Genomic DNA, 25,692 nt, shown 5'->3' with positions numbered 1-25,692 from the left:
TTACCAGTTAAGTTATTGGTCATGTTATAAGTAACTGGTTTAGTTATTTGTCATATAATTAGTCACTAGTTAAGTTATTGAACACATGAATAGTTACTGGTTAAGTCATGAGACTCGTTAATTGTTACGTACTTAGTCACTAGTCCAGTTATAAGCCAGGTTTCATCAAGTTCAACACTATATCGCGAAACGTTTACACGAAGTAATGGAATTGACTTAAGTTTTATTGCCAGTAGTTATATTTTACATTAAAACATTAAGTAGTCGAGTACAATTACATTATTTGTTATTATCCAAGAAACATCAACAAATAAGTTTTAGTCTGTATTTTCATGTATGAATAAAACAACCATTGTTTGTAACTTATGAAATCCATGCAACTACATTATTGAAATTGTCTGTACACGTACGGTGTATGTGTGTATGTACACCTGTACACGTACGGTGTATGTGTGTATGTACACGTATGTGTGCGTTTATTTGTACGAGACGATTTTTTACTTGTTCAAGGGAATAGCGAATTCATTCCTAGACAACTCATAAATTCGAGATATTTCTTTTTTACATGCTACTGATGAATGAACTAGGATATGCGTTTAATTTAGACGGCTAATTTGAGTGGGCCAAGTTCGTTAAAACGGGGCTAGTTTTGGGCGTTCTCTACAACACTAACAAACACATTAAACACATAATATTAACAATACAGCGACCTCGGTTTATATTTCCTTATTCCATGTAAACAACACGGAGCAAGTCACCCCGTGCCTTACTCCGGTTGTGTTACGCCCTACTTACCCTGAACAGGTACATATACGTGTATGTTGACTAACGCACTTCTCTTGTTGCACTTTATCGGTATTTCCCGCCATTTTTGATATGCTGTCGTTTTTACCGTTAGGAGGGTGCACATACTATACCTTAAGTTGTTGAGCAGTGGTCTGTTTAAGATACAGCAATGCAATCCACCATAAAAAAATACTTTTCGCGGAAAAGGGTCAATTTAAACCTTTGTTTCAATTTATAATCTCTGTGTCGAAGTTTAGGCGAGACGTTCATAGGCAAAGGTGGATCGAAAGTGGGTGTTTTCAGTTCACAATAAAATAATGGAAAAATACAAAGATAAGATAACCTCGAAAAAATCGACTATACGAAATTAAAAACAAAATAAACTACTTAATACATTGTTTTTTTTTACTTTGAAAATGTTTTTCTTCAATTATAAAAGTCATCAAAACAACATAAAAATAAACGATACAAGTGATTATATTTTATCATTTTAACAAGATTAAACATTTTTTACAGCGTTAGAACCTGTTTGCACTTTAAATGTTTTAAAGAAATTTAGATATCATTATCAACCAGATGTGAAACTTAGTTGTCATGTTTCAGAACACACCTGATGATCCACTCCAGTCCTGAAATAGAGCGTTTTATTTCATATTTGACCCCGGTTTCAAGGTCATCATGGCAGGTGACTGATTGTGTACAATGTTTGTTTACTATCCTGTCACAAACATCTCAAAATCTAGATAACATCAAGGGCTCATTGTTCATGAACGCTTGAGTCTCTCTTCTTCTAAAGCATGTTATCAACTGAAAAATAAGCACTTGCAGATGTAAAATACATATTTTCATAAAATTTCATCTCTGGCAGACGACCTGGGAATAGTTTCTGATACCCTGCTAACTCTTTAACCAGCTGCGATTCTGCACCACGTGTTTTGAGCAGCTTTTACATACCTGCGAGATGGGTCCCTACTGCACATCTGCGTTTATATGGCGTCAGGTCTTTTATAAAACAATGAGTTTACAGTCTAATAAACTAAAAAGGTTTAGTTTTACTCCCGCCTTAAAGAACCCGTGACCACTTTCCATCGTTCTGTAGGGCAGGAGACGCACCCGCCTGGACGTAGGCGCAAAAGTTACGCGTCAAATATACGCGCGCGACTTGAGGATAATTGCGTCATACTCTATCCAAACTAACCAAAGAGAAAATAGGTATACGTCGTCGGATATTGTGAAACTTTCGCTAAAATTACGTAGAAGATATGGGCAAACTAGACATTATCTAATATCACGCAGGCTCTCTTTGTTAGGTCTAACTTTCCTTCCACCCATGCACGCGTTTTGCCTGTAAGCACCTGGCTGGGCCGAGCGGTTCAACATCCCGTCTTGAATGCTCCCTGTTCAAACCTTGATAGACTCGACTCCAATTAATCAAACAGAGGATAAAAGGAATCTGATATTTCAGAACAGACCCCTTGTTATTTTCTAATTATTAAGAGGATGCATGTGTAAAAAGCAGAAACGTCTTTCTTTGAGTTATTGCATGCAAGTAGAGTTAAAAGCAGATGTTTTTCTTTGCAGAACATTAACAAAGTTATGAATTAGTTGAAAACAAACGATACCTCAAGTGTTTCCTTGGTTATGTAATGATATCGTAGTGTTGAGAAGTTTTATTTCGAGTAATGAATTTTAATTCAAGTGTCTGAGGCTTTTTCGGAGTTTGTACAAAGTGTGCGCACTGGTTTGTAAGACGGTGGCTGTCAGTTCTAAACACCTTTCGGATGATGAAGCCAAGTGGGTATTGCTGTCAAAGGTTAAATAAATGATTTAAATTGTCTCAGAAACAAGAAAAATAGACGTGTGCTGGGGAAATACAGCTGTTTTTGTGCTCATTTAACTTCAAACAATGACTCAAAAAACCGCTAATAAAGACATGATTTCAAGTACTTCATACACATGTTCATCATAAAGTGCTATAATAATGTTTAATGTATCTAGTTATGTATGAATTCGAAGTATATAGCGCACGAGAGAGTCAAAATATGGCGCGAAAGCAACGCAAAAACTTTGAAAAACTTTGAAAGTTTTAGAGCAGTTTGAATTTCCCTCCGCCGACGACAAAGGGAGACCACACGCGCATGCGTCACTTACAGCAGCTCTGTGTCGGCTGAAAGGCAACCATGCATTACAATGAAAGAAGGTGTCGGCAAAATATTTGCGTTGTAGGGATACAGGGAGGGCTTAGGCGACAGACATGTAGTTTGCGGACAAAGTGGAGAGTAAGGATGTAGTTTGGCGATGTAATTAATTACTTAAAAGTCGGGAAACAGATTTTACGACAAACGAAGACAATTGGTTCTCGGTATGTACGATCTGTGATAACCGGTGGATAATTTATCAATGTTCAGTGTGCGTTCAGAGTGCACTGGTTTTAAGTCTATTCAAACCGTCCAAGGTGGCTATTTAAAAGCAATTTATTCCCATAATTTCCGTAAAAAGGTATTAAAGAGTATGTTTTACTTCGGGCGTAATAATACATTCAAAAGAAATATTTTTATTTTTCTATTCATCAAACAAAAGAACTATTTTTTGTTAAAAATGTCATTTTGAGATTAAATTTAGCAGTTACGTATAAATTTATCAATTAGACTTTTTCAATACGGATGTTTTTAGAGATAAAATGAAGCGTTAATCTCTATCTCTTTGTGTGTCGAGGGAATATCTTGTTCTTGATATATATATGTTTGGGGAGATCCTCCGTCTTATCTGGCCGGGACCCCATCTGTCGTGTGTGGGTAAGTGTGTGTTTGAGAACTGGCCGATGACTGCTACAGGCAATGCTAATATATCGGGTCGAAATACAACTATACACAGAAGTCACTTAGGTCATGGCCCGTGTATTATTGTTACCCAAAGCGCTCGTTTACAATCTGTAAGAGGAGAGGAGACACCCAAATATGAATAACAATCGCCAAAACACCTCAAACAGACATTGTCCGAAGACTATGATAGTACAGTAATTTGAGAACCAATGTAGTATGTTAGATTTTCAAGCCGTACATCCTTAAATATATCTTGCCAACTTGTTGAAAAAATCTGTCCTCAGAACTGATCATAATTATATTTGTGTTATGGTTCTTCATGAATATTTTTTCATAATAATGGTTATGCACACACGTGGGTCCTTTGAATGCATAATGACCTGTTGGAGGAGACGTCCTGTTCTCGGTTAAATATCGTCCGAATAGTGAACAAAAGGCGTTCCACATTCACACGACACACGAAAACCACTAGGCGTAACCAAAAGACTTTTACTCAAGCCCTTGTATGACATGAACGCTAATATAGTAAGAGTATGTCTTCTTCAAGGAACACCTTATCTATATCTGCCTGTATTTAACATTAGATTGGAACACCCATTACCAAACATAACGCTTACACTCAAATACACGCACGATAAATATATCGTTCATTTGATTACAGATTAATCGATACATAACATTTTATAAAGTTGTTAGTTATCATTTCTTTTGTGTATTTTGAATTGTTTTGTCAAACTTTTTGCGTTAAACAAAATAATAATACAAATAGTTAAACAAAACAGATGAAAACGACCTTATTTCGCCCACAGTTAGCAAATAGAAACTAATAAAACGATCGGTACAGCTGCAACAAACGTGATGTCATAACTTTCTACAATTATACTGCATTGCACGTGTACTTCGGTTATACAACAATCCAAGTTTATGGTAACTCTGCCGACCTTTTTTTGTCAACTATTGGGAACTCCCAATCAAATAAAACTCTTTACTGTTATCCGTTTACCCATTATAAATGTTCCGACAAAAAAAATGCAATGGAATTCCTCGTGCCCGTGTGGATCAGTTTTCCGTAAGCCTTTATTACGTCACAGCAATGACTTAACGGGATTTTTTTCTTCACAAAGATTGTGTTTTTTACCTCCGCCGCACATTTTTCATCTTGTCACCTTGTATTCACGAGCTGTTGACTTACTAGACCGTCTTTACAATTGCTCCGAGTAAAGGCGGACGCGATAGATTCCGAGGTTACGTCACGTATTTATCCACTACATTATCATTATATCTTTTAAACTCATGCAATTGTTAAATCGTCATAGTATGGTAATCTAGTTCATTTGACTGTAAGATATGTTTGCAATACGCGAGAATGATTTATTCGATGAGAAAGTTATTGGTCGTAATACAGAACGGCTATAGCAAGCCATCCCATATAAATGTACCCATGAAGCGATGTATTACTTTGTGAAGGGTTTCTTGCGTAAATATAGTTTGTGTATTTCTGGATCTTTCGTTTGAATATAACCCACACACATTTTAATATTTCTTTTTAATGTTTATATTCCATTTATTCCATTCATCAGAGTCTACATTTATCAATAAGGGTCTTCTTCAACACTATTGTCGTTTTCTTACCTTAATCATTTTACTTTAATATAATAATCGAACTATATTAATTCATTAAAGTCTTTTATGAAGAAATCGGGGCTAGCATTTTAATTGATTTACCAACTTACAGTTACATATTTTTGTGCTACCAGATTGATTGATTTATTAAATGTTTTGCTTAAAACATCGGGGCTAGCAGTTTAATCGATTTACCAACTTACCGTTAAATATATTTGTGCTACCAGATTTATAACTTTTAGTTAATGTCTGGCTTAAAATTATCGGGTAGCTGTTTAATTGATTTACTAAGTTATATTTTTATATCATTGTGCTACCAGATTGATTGATTTCACAATCTGACAACATTTTTTCTGTATTAATAGACTGCTTGCACCGTTTAAGTTTCTCAAAAATACATTAGATATCAATTTTAATGGTTTGTCACTCTACCATGATATTAAAGTTTTACCATTTTGATGCTTTATTATATTGCCAAGATATTTGATATTTAGATATTGATTCGTTAAACAAGACAGTGATATTACAGCGATACGTGCTACAATCAAATGTAACATGTTACCGTAATAACTCTACATTAAGATTGATTCGTTAACTATTACAGCACTAATACCGTGATACGTGCTACCATCAAATGTATTTATCATATTACCGTAATATTTCTGTACTAAGAGATTGATTTGTTAACTAAGTCAGCACTATTACAGTGAAATGTGCTACAAAATTAATGAATTGACACATTGCTGTAATATTTTTGTATCAAGACATTAAGAGATGTTTTTAGAATAAAGATTTACTCACAAAACCACAAAAATATAAATACGATGGAAAATGATTTTTAAACTCCCTTTTTCTGTAACAAAAAATACAAAATTGCAATGGTTCCAATTTAGGGTTAATCACAACAAATTCATATTTATTTAAAGTTGGGTAAGTAGACAGTCCTTATTGTAACATTTGAAAACAGAAATTGAAACGATAGAGCATACGCTATGGAACTGTGAAAAAGTTCAATTTTTCTTGTTAACTTAGAAAATTGGTTGAATTCACTGTTCATTTCATTTGAATTTAATAAGAAATCTTTTCTTTTTGGTAATTATGGTCAGAATGGAATAAACAGAAAAGTGGATAATATGATCATCTTTACAATAAAACAATATATCTACAAATCAAGGTGCCTCAAGAACGAACTCTGCATTATTGCCCTGAAAAATACACTGAAAGATACATATACAACTCAAAAATACATTGCTAGAAGTAAAGGAGAAAGCTACTTAAACCAGTTTCAAAGAGAATGGGCAAACGGCAAAACTTTTTTTGAAACACCCAAACATGAAATTACGACTGATTTACCATTAGTAACTTAACAATTTATAAATATAATTGTTATATTGAGTAAATGCAAATATTGATTACGCTCACACTGACAGCTAGCTTAGAAATTCAAAATGTAATACAAATTTTCAACAATCCTACCTTTCCTTTCTGATAATTGTATTGGTGTTTGTATGATAATGAATGAGTGTGTGTGTCTTTATATATCTGTTTGTGTTATGTCATGTGATGTATATATATTGTAACTGTATTGTATACTAATGTAAAATTTGAAAAAATAAAAAATAAAATAAAAATACGATGTTCAGATAATTATTGATATTTAAGAACCATCGTGGCGGCTTTCATAGGGCTTTTTGTAACGTTTTCTTTAAATTTAATAAATCCCAATTTCATATGTAATAGTTATTCTCATGAAATGCAATATACTGTAAATTAGGTTTAGAAAGCTGTCTTTTTTTTCAGTTTTAAAGAAACGCCAATGACTGGTTAAATGCAATACATATAGCATTTCTGACTTTTCATTTTATATGAAATATAGGAAACGAGACTGAAATCAGTGACGTGGTCTTTATTATGCTGAGTCCGATGTAACAATTATATGACGTTAGGGTTATTGTTTTAACTCTGACGTCACAATAGGTAGAACAAATGTACTACCCCAGTTAACACGCATGTGTATGATCGTTTTTCTATTACATATTCCGTCTTTTCGTATTGCAGAGTTATCTGTTCTTGTGAGCAGGTATTGATTGTTACGTCATTTGTTTGTGAGAGTAATGTCATATATTTTTGAGAAAACGACGTAATTTTCTCAAACAAACTAATGACGTAACAATCAATACCTGCTCATAAGAGCAGATAACTCTGCAATAGGAAAAAACGGAATATGTGCACATACTTATTAATTATAAGCAATATTTCTAGTATGATCGATTGTTATACGATTGCATACATTCAACATTTGTAATAAACTTTGTATATTTCTTAACATTTTCTTCAGATGGGTTAGTAAGGATTGTATAGACGATTCGTGTACATTGTAGCACAGCTAGTTCATGTTTATGTTATACATTTCGTAACGTCACACATAACAGTTTTACTGACTTGACTTTAGGAACAGGCAGGGTGATGTGAATTCGAACAAGCATTCACGGACACGTATGACAGTGATTTATCTTACTTGCTACATCTAATAAGTAATATAATATTGTGTGCTATATGCTTTGGTCAATTCTTGTCATGTAATTCCTTTTACGAAGCTTACTGATGTTAATGAGTAAAGAATAACAACACACTAAGATAATATCAAACATTAATGTTACGAAAAGATAACGGTAGAAGGGAACCATCAAAAGCAATAAAAATGATCATGATCGCTGGATGAAAGTTTTTCTTTCGTCATGTATGTACATGTATGTGATACCGGTCAACGTATTTCTTAATTAACTATAACGTAACGAAGGTAACACAACAATATAAGACACTGTGAACAGTACATGAGTATGTAATCGTGAAAGACACTTACATTACCTGTTATAATTAATCCATGTTAATATTGATAATGATAATAATAATAATTCAAAGTTCTTATATACCGTTTCATCACAACCCAGTTCGTAGGTCGTCTCAAAACGGCTCACAAATTATTATCCGTGGTTATAGGGCAGTTGAAACCAGCCAATATATTTTTTTAACTCCCTGAGGAGCATACAGCCGATACTGTCATTTCGGCGCTCACAACTAGAAGTCAAACACTACACAACTTCGTACTCATTTACAGCTGAGTAGACTGGAACAAGCTGCGTAAATTATCTTGTTTAAGGATACAACACAGTGCCGTGACGTGACTCGAACCCGCAACCCTTCGGTCACGAGCCTGGCGTCCTACCATTAGACTACCGTGCCCCTGTACCTCCGTACCTCTGTGCCTATGTTCACACCCATGGATCAAATACAGCGTACCCTGATACAACTATGTAGACATTATCGTAATTATGAAATTCATTGATCAAAAAGACGCATCTATCCTCCATTGAGTCTTAACAGAAGATGTGTTTGCAGACGTCGAGCATCTTTGGCATATAAACTTTGTAAACATTAGTAAATCTCGAAGAAGATTTCATAAGAAATCCAGCACCTGCGGCATGTGCATTCAATAAACACCGCCGAAATATGGTAGAACACATTATGTAGAAGTCAAGCACTGCCGTTAGGCAAACTTTTTAAACATAAATGCATTTGAATGGAGAATATATAATGTAGAATTCGAACATCTGTGACATTCAAATTCTATAAACTTCATAAAAATCATGGGAGAAACAAGTCTTCGGAAATCGAGCGCCGACGACATGTAAACTCTATTCACAAGATAGGCAGATATGTTAACACAGATTGAAGCAACATAGTGCATTTTAACTCGTTAAGCCTATCGTTGTGGTTGGTAACGAGATGGCCATTATATCCCATCATGTTTCGGTTACTATCAAGAGATAAAGTCGACTAAATTGTATATATATAGTGGGTCTTTGATAGCGTCTCCTCATAATGACCGAGATACAAGTTATGCCCGAAATTCTTGATATTCAAGAACAAATCCTAACCAGTGATTGTTGGATCGGAAAAAGTCTTAAAATCATTTACTTTGCAATTACCTTGTAGAAATTCTGCTTCATAAACAGTAATTTATGAATTGCCAAAAGGGTCATTTTAAGGCCAAGATTGGATGCTGATAGCTTGTTGAAACATCAGCCCGTCAAATTTAACGAACAAAACAAAAGGTTATTGAACGAAATATCATAAAATCCAATTCCAATTTGTTCTGGTTGTGTACTGATTTACATTTGATTTTCATAAAAATAAAACTACCCTTCAAACTAATAATGCCATACTTTTACAAACAGTAACAGGAACGCATAAACGCTAGAACAACAATAATAAGAAGATTCAACAAAAATGTTAATAGGGAATTCATTTTCCAATAACTGTACACGATAGGAAAAGTAGTGGGACTCAACATATGAATGATACATATGAATATATTTTTTACATCGTTGTACAGGTAAATAATACTGATACCTAAATCTAAGTATTCCCTAAGCTAAGCATACCATAAACTAAGCCTACCTTTAACTATGCGTACCTTAGAATAAGCATACATATACTAGATAAACGATAAACTAATCATACATTAAAATAGGCACACCATACACTAGGCACACCATAAACTAGGTATACCATAAACCTAGGCTTACCTTAAAATATGTGTACCTTAAACTATGCGTACCTTAAATTATGCGTACCTTAAATTAAGCATACCTTAAATAAATCATTAACGAAGCATACAATAAACAAGGCAAACTGTAAACTAGGTATACATTACAGTTGGCATACCTTACACTAAGCATACTTTATACTAACTTTACCTTAAGGTTATCATACTACAAACTAAGCATACCTTAAATTAAGGTTACCTGAAACTAAGCAAACCTTAAATTAAGTTTACCTGAAACTAAGCATATCTTTAATTAGGTATACCTGAAACGAAGCAAACCTTAAATTATACCTGAAACGAAGCAAAAATTTAAATTAAGTATACCTGAAACTAAGCAAACCATAAATTAAGTAAACCTGAAACTATAAAAAACTTGAATTAAGTATACCTGAAACTAAGCAAACCTTAAATTAAGTATATCTGCAACTAAGCATACCTTAAATTAAGTATATCTGAAACTAAGCAAATCTTGAATTAAGTATGTCTGAAACTAAGGATACCTTAAATTAAATATATCTGAAACTAAGCAAACCTTTAATTAAGTATACCTGAAACTAAGTATACCTTAAATTATACCTGAAACGAAGCAAAAATTTAAATTAAGTATACCTGAAACTAAGCAAACCATAAATTAAGTAAACCTGAAACTATAAAAAAAACTTGAATTAAGTATACCTGAAACTAAGCAAACCTTAAATTAAGTATACCTGAAACGAAGCAAACCTTAAATTATACCCGAAACTAAGCATACCTTAAATTAAGTTTACCTGAAACTAAGCAAACCATAAATTAAGTAAACCTGAATCTAAGCAAACCTTAAATAAAGTATACCTGAAACTAAGCAAACCTTAAATTAAGTATAGCTGAAACTAAGCATACCTTTAATTAAGTTTACCATCATATTTTAAACGAATAAAGCATATAACGTAAGATGATGAACTTTGCCAATTTATATATCAAAATATAACATGGATGAGATGAAAGTAATTGCTAATGTCACGTTGTAGATTCTTTGAAATGACCATATGTGTACTGGCAGGGCGACACCAACAGTATAGACAACCTATACACAACATTTGTATTGACGCCAACGCCTCCTTACACGATCGATATACTCAAAATTAGAATTGTGTTAAATTCTTTTCATCGGAAAGGTATTAACTACATTCACACTGAGTATTTAGTACATTTCATTTCAAACTATACCACTAAATGATATATGTAAATTAGCAGGGTATGATATGTAAATACAAAAGTATATGAGAGTATCGCTGAAACCAATACGTCTCAAGCGGAGGTTGTTTTTATACGTAAAAAAAAATGTATATACTTTCTAAGCAACAGCCAATATCAATATCTAATCACAAAGGTAAAGAAAAACCGAATGAATCAATTTCATTGAAGATTTATGAAAAGAAATAAAATGAATATCGTTGAAAGCTATCCGTCAGTAGAGAGTGAAGTATATTTCACAGGTCTGCTGTAATAGGATGCTATTTATAGTAATGCCACGCGACCTCACAACACTCGGGTACCTCCGTGATAAGGTGGGCTGGGCTGGCGGAACAATGAACAGCGTCACCGAGCCGTCTTTCCTACCCGCTTACACGCACAATCGACAGCAGTGAAAGCCGTATGGAGGTTGGGGCTGGTGTGAAACCGACAACTATTGATCCCGTGTATGTCATTTATTTGTCATAGTTTTGTTTCCAAATGGTACTAGTTTACACGAGTGTCAGAGGTAGGAGTTACTGTCGAGGATATCCGATTCGTACCCCTGTTCATCGTGACACACAGTATGGTAATTGTTGAAACATTTGTGTCATGGGGGAGTTTTAAAATCGATTCGTTTCCACATAGAAATTTTCTAGTAAAGGAGAGAATTATCCAATAGAGGATTTTACATTGTTATAGCATTATGTAAATTAACAGATATGTTGAGTACAATATATTTGATTACCTCCGGAGAAACCGTTAACATTGTTGAATAATATTGGGTGTTGCATTTAAATGGGCATCATTTTCTAACAGGTAACAATGAAGTATCTGTAAACAAGAATACAAAAAAGAAAAAAAAAGAAAAAAAAAAAAAAATAGCAAATTGATAAACAAATTAGAAATACTAATAATAAAATAAAATAAATAAATGAATAAATAAACAAAATCAAATAGAAACAATAATAACAATACGAAAAACAAAACGGAAAAAGGAAATAAAATAAAAATTCATTAAATTAAATCAAAACATTTTTTAATTACGGAAATTATACAATTGCTGGAACAAGGGTCGCTTCATCGATATTTTACTGCAGTTTTTATATATAAAATGATCTCATGGAATTAAAAAGAAATGTATCAAAGTATTTAACCGACTCTGTGAAAAATAATTAGAATTATGAAAAAAAACATACTTCCTTTTTGCAATAAACATATTGTCCATGACGTCAAACATGATTGAACCAAAATACTTGATTTGAACACCATAATCAAAATAACAAGCTAAATCTGTTCTTATTATTAATTTTAAAATAACTGCTGCTGTTAATTTAGATTGTTATCTGTGAACAATGACAAAATATCAACTTTAACATTAACGCAAAGCCTTATATTTTGAATGATAGAAAAATAATAAATACACTGTGAGTACTATGCTTCCTGTAAAAAAAAATGTTTTATTGGGAAATATGAATACGTTCAGTTCTATAAATTGTATTGATGTTTCTATTTACAAGTACTTTCCACAATCACAAGACATAATACTGAAAATGAAACCCCGATATAGCAAAAATAGTTCCTGGAGTACTCTCATGTGTCACAATGAAGATATACTGGTTATGTGGACAACGTGACACTAATGCTATAATGTTGACAGAATTACCTCCCTTTATTTTAATTCCGGGTTCCAAGGTAAAGGGGAAATAACTCGATATCACTCAAAACAAAGAGTGCACTTTGTAATATCTGAAATTTAATTTTACTTATTACGCACATTAAAAAATAATTTGAACTTTAGCTGAAGTAGTATTTGTGTATCCCAATCAAAGAAGTATGTTTATTCATAACATCATAATTATATACTTTATTTCTATTTGATTTTAAAGCTGACCGAGGGGATATGTGTAACAGGAGCATTTCTATCAGTGATGAGTAGTTTATGTTGTAGTGTCGTTTCGTAGTGACTGTTAATCTTTGTCATATAGGTTGTGATATGGAATGTTTATGTGTCTGTCTTGAGAAGGAATGGATTGCCTTAAAACACTTGACAAATGTCTTTGTCAGCACTGTCCCTATTACTTCTTTGCTGATATATCAATATAGGTAATACGTCTCCAACGAACATTTATAAGCTCAGATCCAATGCCCGTATTAGATTATACTGTCGTTATTACTCATAAAACCTATTAATTACTGCATGTATTAATTGTTAATTATTTATGTTCGTTCATTAGAGTTTCCTCTGGTTCTGACTTATTCAGCTGTTCTTTGCTAGGAGTGTTGGTTTCTTCTATTTCCCCAAAATAACATTTATCTCAAACAGATCTGCCTATTACGATAAAGTTACTATTATAAAACAGGTTTTCTTCCAGCTGACCTTAAAACTGACAAAGATGCAATTCATATACCCAGCATGTGTGCAGTTAAACAAGACATATTTAATCTTTTTTAGTATTAGAAATAGTACAAAGTATGATAAAAGAGGCATGTTTAAGACATTTTAAAAGAAAGATAAGTATTGATATTGATATGCTTATTCATGGATAGATTCAAGGGTAAAAAGTTATAATTAACCAAAAGGCGTTTCTAAGCATATTGATTTATTCGTGTAGGGTTGTTTAATTATTATATAATCAATACTATAATTGTTTCCTGTTTAAGTATATCAAAGCAAGATGAACGTTACACACACAAAAGTTATGCAACTTCAAACTTTGGTAGAAGATACAGAAAGCCGAACAGAATTACGCTGCATCATACAGCGGTTGTGTCCTGCTAGGAATCGTTGGTGAAGCTATATATGTATACAGGGGCCTAAAAGATGGAAATCTCAATTGTCTAAACTAGGAGTTTAAAACCCCTTCATTGATGAATTTCATTAAGAAGAAGAGTACTAAACAAGACTTTTACTGACATTTCTCGCACACTTAAATTAGTGACTTCTTATCTTTCTTTACGTATTGCTGTGTAATTATATTCGCGTTTTGTTTCACTCAATGTGTATGATTTACGTGAAACCACTGATGTTTCCTATGTGAACGAAATGACCATATGATACCGTTAAAGTGCACTTCTTTTGTCTACAGCATTGACATACTAAAGTTTTACATAGTTGCCTCTTTCTTCGCATTTCTGTTGATAAATTTACGTCACAAGGTGGTCAAATCAGCTGAAGTTGGCCGAATCTTTGTTGCTTTGTATTTACTCTTGCATGGTTAACATAAAGTGCTAGTTTAATTGTCAATTGGCTATCGTATTCAAAACTTGTATATTGTCAACGTTATAAAGAGTATGATATGCACTGTTAACCCCCCTAGTGCATCAACGTGTCTAAATGCATCAATATAACATTAAACATCAAAATGTGTATGCTTAATGCATCAATTGAAGAAGTTATATTATGCATGTACCCTTATCGTAGTAACTCCTGCGTTAATGCTGTAAGTCGCCTGGTGTATCCATAATGCATCACATGTTCATATAAACTAAGTTTATTAAATATATATTAAATATGAAAATATGTACTACATCTGCGAACCCGTACACCTTCTACGAATAATGCATTAATCATACACATAGTATTAAGACACGTTGTTGCATTAGTGGTTCTAACTTTACACATTTACGCTGTATATAAATGAACATCAAGTTTGGGACACTTTGATTTTCAACTCTTAGGTGTTTCATACCTCTGATGAGTATTAAAGCACGATGTGGCCACATGGTGCAGCAAATGTTCACTCCTTTGGCTTTCAGCATAAACACACTGCACTGTAGATGTTTAAGTAGGTGTTCATAATGACGCTATGAAAGAAAGAACTATAAAGAAAGAACTATAACAAGCGTTTTGATTGGATGATGGAAACAGTTGCGTTATGACGTCGGCGTATTGATTTTTGAATTGATTATGAGAATTGCACCATTGCTGCGTGCTTTTTGAAAAGATTTATTCGTTTTTTAATTTATATTTGCATAAAATGTAAATGTATTTTATGTTATGGCTCAAAAACGTAAAAACATTCTTCAAGTTAATCCTTAAATATAACTATTTCCTTATGATGTACTTCCATTCTCGATTGAATCGTCACTCGAAGTAAATATCCGATGATGCATAAGGTGTCCGATTTTTGCAATATCGAATGTTTTAATCTATTGTGAAACATATAGTCGTATTTTTAAATTCTATGCGTTGTCATTCCAGTATTACAGACATAAGCTTTGGGCTTTTTATAATCATTTATAATGCATCTTGCTACATTTTTTGTGTATAATATTTTCATTCTATACTTTAAATTTATAGCAGATTTGTATAATAAAGTAAATTTTAATTTATAATGCAAGTATTTGCTTAAATTTCTCTACACTATTTCTGTATATTATTCACTTTCGATTTTGAAGTTCGTAAATAAATCATATCGTTAAGTGCATGAGCCTGATGATAATGTTTGGACGGTGAAAATAAAAATAAACTGATTATACACATATGAAACATTTTGATGGGTTAAATTTTGCGTGACATCCTACAAACTCAGATCAGACGGCAGAGAATAATTGGCCGGGTGCAGACAGAACGAAACACTCTCTTAGCATTTCCTGTCACGCATGTGCGCTACTGTCATCTGTGAGCTATTATTGGAATGAAAACAAAAAATATATAATAAAGGCATATTGTAAATTAAGATCTAGTCTAGCATCAGATCATTCTTTGACGGATTCGTTAAGGTTCTGTATAAATGATCCTTTGGCAACAAATGCTGATAATTGATAATAATAATTCCAGATTCTTCTATACCGCTTTATCACAACCTAGTTCGTAGGTCGTCTCAAATCGGTTCACAAATAAGCATTCGTTGTTATAGGGCCTTTGCAACCAGCCAATATCTGTCTCAACTCTCTGGGGAGCATTCAGCTGGTGCTGCCATTTCGGCGCTCACAATTAGCATTCAATATTTCTAGCACTGTCCAACCACGTACTCATTTACAGCTGAGTAGATTGGTTCTAGCAGAGTTAAGTATCTTACTCAAAAATACAACACAGTGCCGTGCCGTGATTCGAACCAAAAACCCGTCGGTCAGGAGCTCGGCGTGCTACCACTAAACTACCGTGCGTCTGAACTTCTAAGGAAGTGTTGTAACATGTTTATTGAAACTTATCGGAGTACACATCAATCAAAATTTAATAAGAATAATTCGGTGAAAGAAGACTCGTCAGGAAGATTACTTTTTTTTTTTTATATGATACGACGATTACTCAACAACTATCGATCACTGCTTATCATTAAATTCATCTCGAGGAGATCGCTTTTATAGGATAAAGGTAATCCGATGGATTATTTAATCAATGAAATATATTTGAAACGAAATTAAATTTATCTTAGCAATCAATAGTTCCAGCAACGATGTTTTGTTTGCCTGTATAATGGCGAGGAAAGAAGACATGGCCTGGTTTGGTATGTTGTTTAAACATAGATAAAATTATTGTTCTATATATGTTTTAAGTACAGTCATAACATGCATGCATATTGAGTATAAGGCTTAGATATGTAATTATATAATGGTAGATTGATTTTTTTTTTTATCGAAAACAGGTACAGATGAACGTCTGTCGTGCCAAACGTAACCGTTTTTTTTTTTGTTTTCTGATGAAACAAAACCAAACAAAAAACCATCAAAGACACAACAAGGGAATACCTAAGTGCCAACAACACCATATTTCGAACGCAGGGTCGATAAAACTAGGGCAAAATATGAAAAGAGGATATATTTACAAGGAGATTTTTGAAAACGTACAAGGAGAGTAAAATCAAGTGTTCCGGAAGGGCAAGCGTCTTCTGCCATATATTTTCAAGTCGAATCCATGTAGGACCGCGTCCCCTAAATAAGTGTCATTTCGTCCCGATTAGTCTGGTTTGGTTTGGTTTAATTTTGTTTAACGTCCTATTTACAGCTAAGGTCAATTAAGGGCGTGCTCCATGTGTATTGTGTTTGCTTGCGTGTGTGTGTGTAAATGCTGGAGACGGGGTTTGTTGGTGTGCTTGCCTCCTTGTGATAGCGCGGAGCTGATGCCGACTTTATAGTGCTATCTCACTGAAATACCATGCCGAAGACACCCAGCACAGCAATCCGCCCTGTACCGATTAGAAAAGTAAGTGTAAAGAGAAGTAAACCTTTTCTATTTACTTGTACAATGAATCACCCCATCATGATTTAGATACGTGAGCTGAATAATGTCGTTAACTTCGACGGAATATTGCGAATATTATTCTTCAGGATTAAATAATTCATCGTATTCACAGCATATAAATACGAGCATTGGGTACTGCAATGTATATACTGTCACTTCATATATGGGCAAAGAAGTAATAACGACAGTGCAGATAAAGACATTTGTCGATTTTTTAGGGTGATCCGACCCTTTTTTCAAGACACAAACATGAAAATTTACGTATGACAATTTATAACAGACATACGCAGTCACTTTGAGACTATAATACGACAAAATCTTGCACAAACAAAAAACAGTAGTTACTTATACGAAACATGCTGCTGTAATTGCATATCAACTCGGTAAGCTTGTAACCGAAGGCTTAAACGTGAGGTTAAATGAATAAATACAAAAAAAAATGAAAAAACCGAATGAGAAAAATATATGTTGTGTAGTTGTTCCTGTAAGCAAGGCGGAAAAAACTGCGAGAGACGGGGTGTATATGCACGTCAAAATGGCGGACGGGGTCACATATTTTTTCATATACATGTACATATATTGTTCCCAGAATAGTGCATCAAAATTATAAACCAGTATTTAGCAATAATTGAAGTTTTGGGATTTTTATATTTATAAGTACGATATGATGATGTTAAGATAATGACATATTCGGAGTAGTCAACGAATAATGGGCCTATCAGACACCAGGAAATTTTTAAGTCATATAATGAAATCAAATAATATGAACCAGTACATTTCGGTACACATTTTAAGATATAATTATTAATATTTAAACTTTACTTGATAACCTTAATTTCTTGCAATACAACTACATGTTTGGTTACAACATGCTATTTTTTGCATCTTAAGGACAGACAATAATTATTTTCGTACAATATCTTACAAGTGATTTTAAACATCTCAGTCAAAACTGTACATCTGTTTATGTGTTAATAGTGGTCTTTAATCATTGTGGAATCGAATTTTGCTCTCTAAGTCAATAAATATAATCTTTTTAATATTTGTTTTTTTGAGCTGGTTACGTGACGAAAATTATACGTGGTACTATTTAGGAACTATGAGTTCGCTGTCTATCGTTTTAGCCGCATTTAAGTGCAATCATTACATGGTGCCTTCACTGGAAATGATACGTGTTTAGTCAAAGTAATTCAATAATGACAAAAGCAATCGCTATTTTAGCCCTATAAAGAACCAACCAGTTCGATTTTTACAACGTCCAAAACGAAAGAAAAAACATATTTCAGATTATGATTACTTTGGAAACTTGATAATATGCGAAAGAACGAGAAAAGATTATGAGCTTTCAAAAAAGGTTGATACTGTACATTACTGGAACTAATTAGGAAAAACGGTAAGTTTTGAGTTGAGGAAAAATCCTGAAATATGCATTGTACGCTTACTACTATAAGTAAAAAAATATATATATTCTGGTGTATTTATATTCTTCTGTACTAGTTCACGTTCAAGTCCTGACAAGTTCCATGCATATACACAATTAGCATTGTTAAATATATAAAACAAAATATACTTTTCATGAATAGGCTATTTATTAATAAGGTAGGTTTAATATATCCAATATTCCTTTTGTTTAGATATAAGATGACGGTACTTGGAAGAGAAAGGCTATGAACGACAGCCTTCCCCAGACTTGGAGAAATGATTTAACGGTGGATGAAAGCATCTGCATTTGTAATTTACTCGTTGTAGAGGAAGTCTTCGTTTCATCGTACCGAAAGATCGGCCTCCCCTGAACCTGGTCCCTCGGGACTAGACCTCACAAACTGATCCAATCTCTCCCATATTATCCCTGTTCGGTACAGATACTGTCCAAAATATGAGTATGATACATTCTATTAATGAATAGCTGCAAGGTTATTTCAGTAAACGTATATTTTTTTCAGTTTTAAAAGTATGAGATCGGATATGCAGTACTTTGACATGATTCAGGCTCACATGAAAAAAAAGTTAAAAACAAAATGCAGATAACACGACGCTGAAATAGGTTCTTGTTTAGTTATATCCAGCTGTGTAACACATATCATAAGATATTCAACGAACAACACATTTGATAACTTTTCTAAGCATATCTGTTCAGATGATAGCAGAACACTAGGATTACGTAGCATATTCAAAACGATGCGCAGTCTTTTTGTCAATCATGATATCAAACGATTATGGCGTCGAAGATCAATTTCTAACTACTTTTGGTGCAGTGAGATGTACGTTGCTGTACAGTATATGGCTAAAAGATGTATAAATAATTAAATTTAGATAGGGATTTTTTTTATTTGAATTCATAGATATCTTGCTTGAACATAACAGTATTTTCGTCGTACTTCAAACACGTGAAAAACATCGGTATTCTGTCATATTCTAAGTATATATATGATATTCTACGGGGAAAACTGTGACTGTTAAGAATAGAACGTTCATAGGTTTTGCCTGCGATACAATTACTGTATAAATGGTTAGAATTGTAAAATATTCTTAAAAATGAAATTCAGCGGGAAGCAATTAGATATCATCTATTTTATTCATGTATTCAGAAATTTATGTTTTTTTGGTAGAGAAACTACTAAAAAAGCGAATCAATAGTGACATGTAAACCTTTAACAGCACGGATGCATGAATATTAATAATGACAACAAAAAAATAACAACTGTGAAATTAGCATAGTCGTGTTGGTCACAAATGCAATATCGAAGAAATTATTATTGTCGTCCTGTAGGTAAATGTCAATATACAAATGTAGGTAAATGTCAATATACAAATGTAGGAAAATGAGGAAGATAGGTTTGTTGTTATCTTTAATGTAATGCGTGCTGTTTGAAATACAATATTCTTTAACATCTTTTTTATTCAAGCACAAAACATATATGTATGAATGTGATATTAAGATTTTTGGGGGAATATACCGTATTACATTTCGTTCCTTAAATGCCCTTTTCACAAACAACATAACCCTTATAATTTTCCATTGCGGGACACTTTATAATTTATCGACAGCTGCATATGATTGATCTGATAGTTAAAGATTAATTGTATACATTTGCCGATACTCTAAACTATATTGTAATTTGTAACCAATTCATCAATACATCTCATTATCATAGCGTATGATGAGTCGAAGGAGGAAGTACATGGGTATTAAACTTTAAACTTATTTTCATGTAAAATCATCTCGAATTTTAGAACAAACAATTTTGACTTTTTTCCATTAATAATATGTATTGAAAATGCTTAAATTCCTTTCACTGTATGCATGTATTAATAATTTGCCCTACACATGTGGTGATAATTCGGTACTTTACAAGTACCTCAACACCAAACCCTGTAATCGCAATATCGTTAATATGATAATTTTCTTAAATTTGTATGCCCAGCCAATGATCCTGTTTTTGATCTTCGGGGAGGAATTGATTTGTGAAAAAGGTTTGAAGTGGCTGTGGTAAGGGATTATGAGAGATTTATGTGTGATATGGTGAGAAAAATCAGTCAGAATTTGTTTTTCGGATATGAACAACATATTACACTGAACGTTTTCTCCAGATCTAAATTCCTTGTTGGTATGACGCTGTGTGCCCCACTACCTAATGTAGATTAAATGGGGAAAGCACGATGACTACAGATTGAGCTTATGTATGCATCATAGTGCATTCAAACAACTGAAATGAAAAACAAATTGGTTTTAGGTGACTGCAAGAAGAACATATGAAATGTAAAGGAATGCTGTTGAACGGGTTTTAAAGGTACATGTACATGTAATATGTACCAATGCATCAGTTAATTTTCGCGAAAACAAAATCACTTCAGAGACATTTTTTTCAATATGCAGCATTCCTCCTTACATACAAAATATATGCAATACTAGTATTTCTTTAGGGCATAGAGTTATTGGTTTTCGTAAGGCATTCATTTTTCAGTTTGATACAGTGCAATTACCTGGACATCAACATTGATAATACGTAGGATCGGTAATGACTAGGTCCTAAAGTCGATCCTAGAATTTGTGCTTCACATTATTCTTATCAATACTCTTATTTGATTATCTTTTTATTTTTGGTCTTTTTGTGTCCTTTACCTCAAAGTTATGTTCGGAAAATTAGTTGCGCGCAAACTACACGTAATCCAAGTAACTCAGGTCTCGACGGTCATCAATTCTTGTATTGAACATGTTCTCATCCGCGTCATATATGTTCACTAAACTTATTCACGACAGTTAGAAAAACGATTTGGTAAGCTGCCATTATCCCTTAACTGCTATTATCACATAACATTTATATTGAGAAACAACTAAAACTTGTAGTCGTCTCATAAATTTATAATTCCAAACAATGCTCCATCTCATAAATTTATAATTCCAAACAATGCTTCATCTCATAAATTCTTTAATTCGTAGCACAGTTGTCTCATGCATGTCTATTATGTAACTGGCATACTTCGTTACAACACAATGTGGCACGCTTATTACAATGCTTAACAACACATCGTCTCATAGTTGTTAATGTCATGAGTAACATAAAAACACACATATATTTTATCATAATAATACGTAGTTAGTTACACGTTATTTCAAACTGTTGCTATAATGATTTGTAATAAACGATTATCTTGTAACTATTATGATTCTAAACAACACATTATTCCATTACTATTATAGTTCTAAACAACACATTATTCCATTTCTATTTTAATTCTAAACATCACATTATTACATTACTAGTATAATTCTTACCAACACATTATTACATTACTATTATAATTCTTAACAAAACATTATTCCATTACTATTATAGTTCTAACCAACACATTGTTACATTACTATTATAGTTCTAAACAACACATTAGTACATTACTATTATAATTCTTACCAAAACATTCTTCCATTACTATTATAGTTCTAAACAACACATTAGTACATTACTATTATAATTCTTACCAAAACATTATTCCATTACTATTATATTTCTAAACAACACATTATTACATAACTATTATAGTTCTAAACAACACATTATTACATTACTTTTATAGTTCTAAACAACACATTATTACATTACTATTATAATTCTTAACAAAACATTATTCCATTACTATTATAGTTCTAACCAACACATTGTTACATTACTATTATAGTTCTAAACAACACATTATTCCATTTCTATTTTAATTCTAAACATCACATTATTACATTACTAGTATAATTCTCACCAACACATTATTACATTACTATTATAGTTGTAAACAACACATTATTCCATTTCTATTATAATTCTACACATCACATTATTACATTACTCTTATAATTCTTACCAACACATTATTACATTACTATTATAATTCTAAACAACCCATTATTCCATTTCTATTATAATTCTAAACATCACATTATTACATTACTCTTATAATTCTTACCAACACATTATTACATTACTATTATAGTTGTAAACAACACATTATTCCATTTCTATTATAATTCTAAACATCACATTATTACATTACTAGTATAATTCTTACCAACACATTATTACATTACTATTATAGTTCTAAACAACACATTAGTACATTACTATTATAATTCTTACCAAAACATTATTCCATTACTATTATAGTTCTAAACAACACATTATTCCATTTCTATTATAATTCTAAACATCACATTATTACATTACTAGTATAATTCTTACCAACACATTATTACATTACTATTATAATTCTAAACAACACATTATTCCATTTCTATTATAATTCTAAACATCACATTATTACATTACTCTTATAATTCTTACCAACACATTATTACATTACTATTATAATTCTAAACAACACATTATTCCATTTCTATTATAATTCATATTCTAAACAACACATTTTCCCATAACTATGATAATTTATAATAACATATTACTACATTACTATTATAATTCTAAACAACACATTATTACATTACTGTTATAATTCTAGACAACACATTATTCCATTACTTTTATAATTCTAAACATCACATTATTACGTTACTATTATAATTATAAACAACATATTTTTTTATTACAATAATATTTCTAATCAACACATTATTCTATTACTGTTACAGCTTATGTTGTAAGATTTGAATAGTCTTGTCTTGAAGAACAGGTGAACTTATCCTAAAGTCTTTCCTTTCATCCTTGTCTTTCTATTTAACCTACCGAACGCTATCACTATCTTTTCTGAACCACTATGCCATAAGTGATTTTTGTAATATGGACTATACGAAAAAAAACACGTTTATTTCTTTTCTGCCTGGCACAATGAAACGATACCTAGACAGAGCTTGAATGTACAACAAAGCACGATTATTAGGAATGAGCATTTCCATGGACAATTTGGACAAAGGAAGTTGCCGGAGTGTGTAGATACATTGTAGTATGTGCCAGGCAGACATATCATACATTACTATACATTATATTGTTGTACATGATAAGATATGCTTTATGATATCCTTGTGATTTCCCTGCACTTTCAACCTGTTTCTTCTTTCCTTTTTCTGATTTCCAAATTCGTTTTATGTATAAAAAATGTACATACATGTGTTTGTCTATTGTCGCTATCACATTGTTGTAGTACAATTGTTGAGGAGAGGACTTTTATAATTTGTCATAACTTGTGCCCAATCCTCTTGCTTGAATTTAGAAGCAACAAAATATGTGAAGCTAAAATATGAATAGAATAGCATATAATTCATACTAACAAAAATTTTTGCAGCTATTATAAATTGTTATACAATAACACATCATCCATTTACTGTTTGTTCTAAGTCGCAATAACAAATTAACAGTTCAATATGAAGGCTTGAATTTCTTCAGGGCGAATTAATAATGTCTCTGTGTGATATGAATGTCGATTTATTTTCATTATGCTCATGTGAGTGTCTTGTGTCAATATCCGCGTTCTCGATGTGAGGACGTGACAGTATTTGATCTCGACCTAGATTTACATGGCGGGTGTCATCGATAAAGCAGATGATACTAACCCTTCCGGATTTCCTGGTATTATTATCCTTGTTTATTTTACAACGCTCTCTGTGTAAAGGTTTAATTTGTAAATAATTTGACCTAGTGTTATCGATTTTGATTTCGAGTTATGGTATTGTTTTCACTTCCGTATTCTCTAGCTGTTGCTATGACTATCAATTTAATTACAATTACAAATCGAGAAACAGAAAAAAAAACCTAAAGAACAGTTACTGTATATAACATTAGAACAAAAGAGAAATAAAACTATTATTTAAAATAAGACATTAATCTCTTCGGCTAGCATAACAAAAATTGCAGAACATATACGTATACACAAATATAAATTCTAACATAAAGCTATTGTTCATAACGCTAATAAAATTACGTCGAACGGAACAGCTCTCCAACTATCGTAGTCACTCGCACGCTTGTTTCCAAAGTATTTGCAATGTTGTTTGACGTAAATTTATGTGGAAATAATTCTAATAAAAGTTATTTCCAAATATAATTTTTATAAACTGTGTTCAGCATTAAAGTGATCCAACTCTTATTTTACTTAGTTTGACCACCTAGGAATTTTCTGTAGGAATGGATTCTCCCCCTCAAAATGAGGTTTTAATAATGCGATGCTATTCCGTCTTTTCGTATTGCAGAGTTATCTGCTCTTGTGAGCAGGTATTGATTGTTACGACATTTATTTGTGGGATTAACCTCATCAATTTTTGAGAAAACGACGTAATTTTCTCACACAAACCAATGACGTAACAATCAACACCTGTTCACAAGAGAAGATAACTCTGCAATACGAAAAGACCGAATACTGCCCGAGATATAATCCCAACACCATATATAGACGGCATCGCTGACCCGACACGTGCACACGGGGTTTGAAGGTTCTGCACTCTTTGACAGATATATTAAATATAAATTGGTATATCTTTTCTTTATCTGCTACCGGAGGAACACCCACGTGGTCTGGTAGGTGACCCTATACCTTTTTACGTCCAATCGGGGAATCAAACCCTGGTCGACTATTTGGCAGTTGAGTGCGCTATCCACTGCGCCATCTGATCACCCAATAACATATTTCACCTTGAACGTTGGATAATAACAATCTCGTTGGTCGCCAGTCCAGGATTTCAGTTTAAAGGTGTAGGATTTGTACTTAAATATTACATTTTTTTTTAGTTTTGTTCTGTAGTGTTGAGTATAAATGTCTTGTGTACTTTACTTTGTAAATAATATCCTCGAAATATCAAGAGCATATCTAATTCCGGGTCCTTTGAGGAACTTTGTCACACTACAAATACTACGGATAGTCTAAGGTACACAGTACAATGTCGTAATTTTCTATATGTAATGGAGTAACAATAAAGTCACGAGACGTAAATATAAAACCACGTGCAAAAGACGAAT

The sequence above is a fragment of the Mizuhopecten yessoensis genome, unplaced genomic scaffold (assembly GCF_002113885.1).
Source record: "Mizuhopecten yessoensis strain PY_sf001 unplaced genomic scaffold, ASM211388v2 scaffold5193, whole genome shotgun sequence".
Taxonomy (NCBI): domain Eukaryota; kingdom Metazoa; phylum Mollusca; class Bivalvia; order Pectinida; family Pectinidae; genus Mizuhopecten; species Mizuhopecten yessoensis.
Note: the sequence above shows the minus strand (reverse complement) of the source record.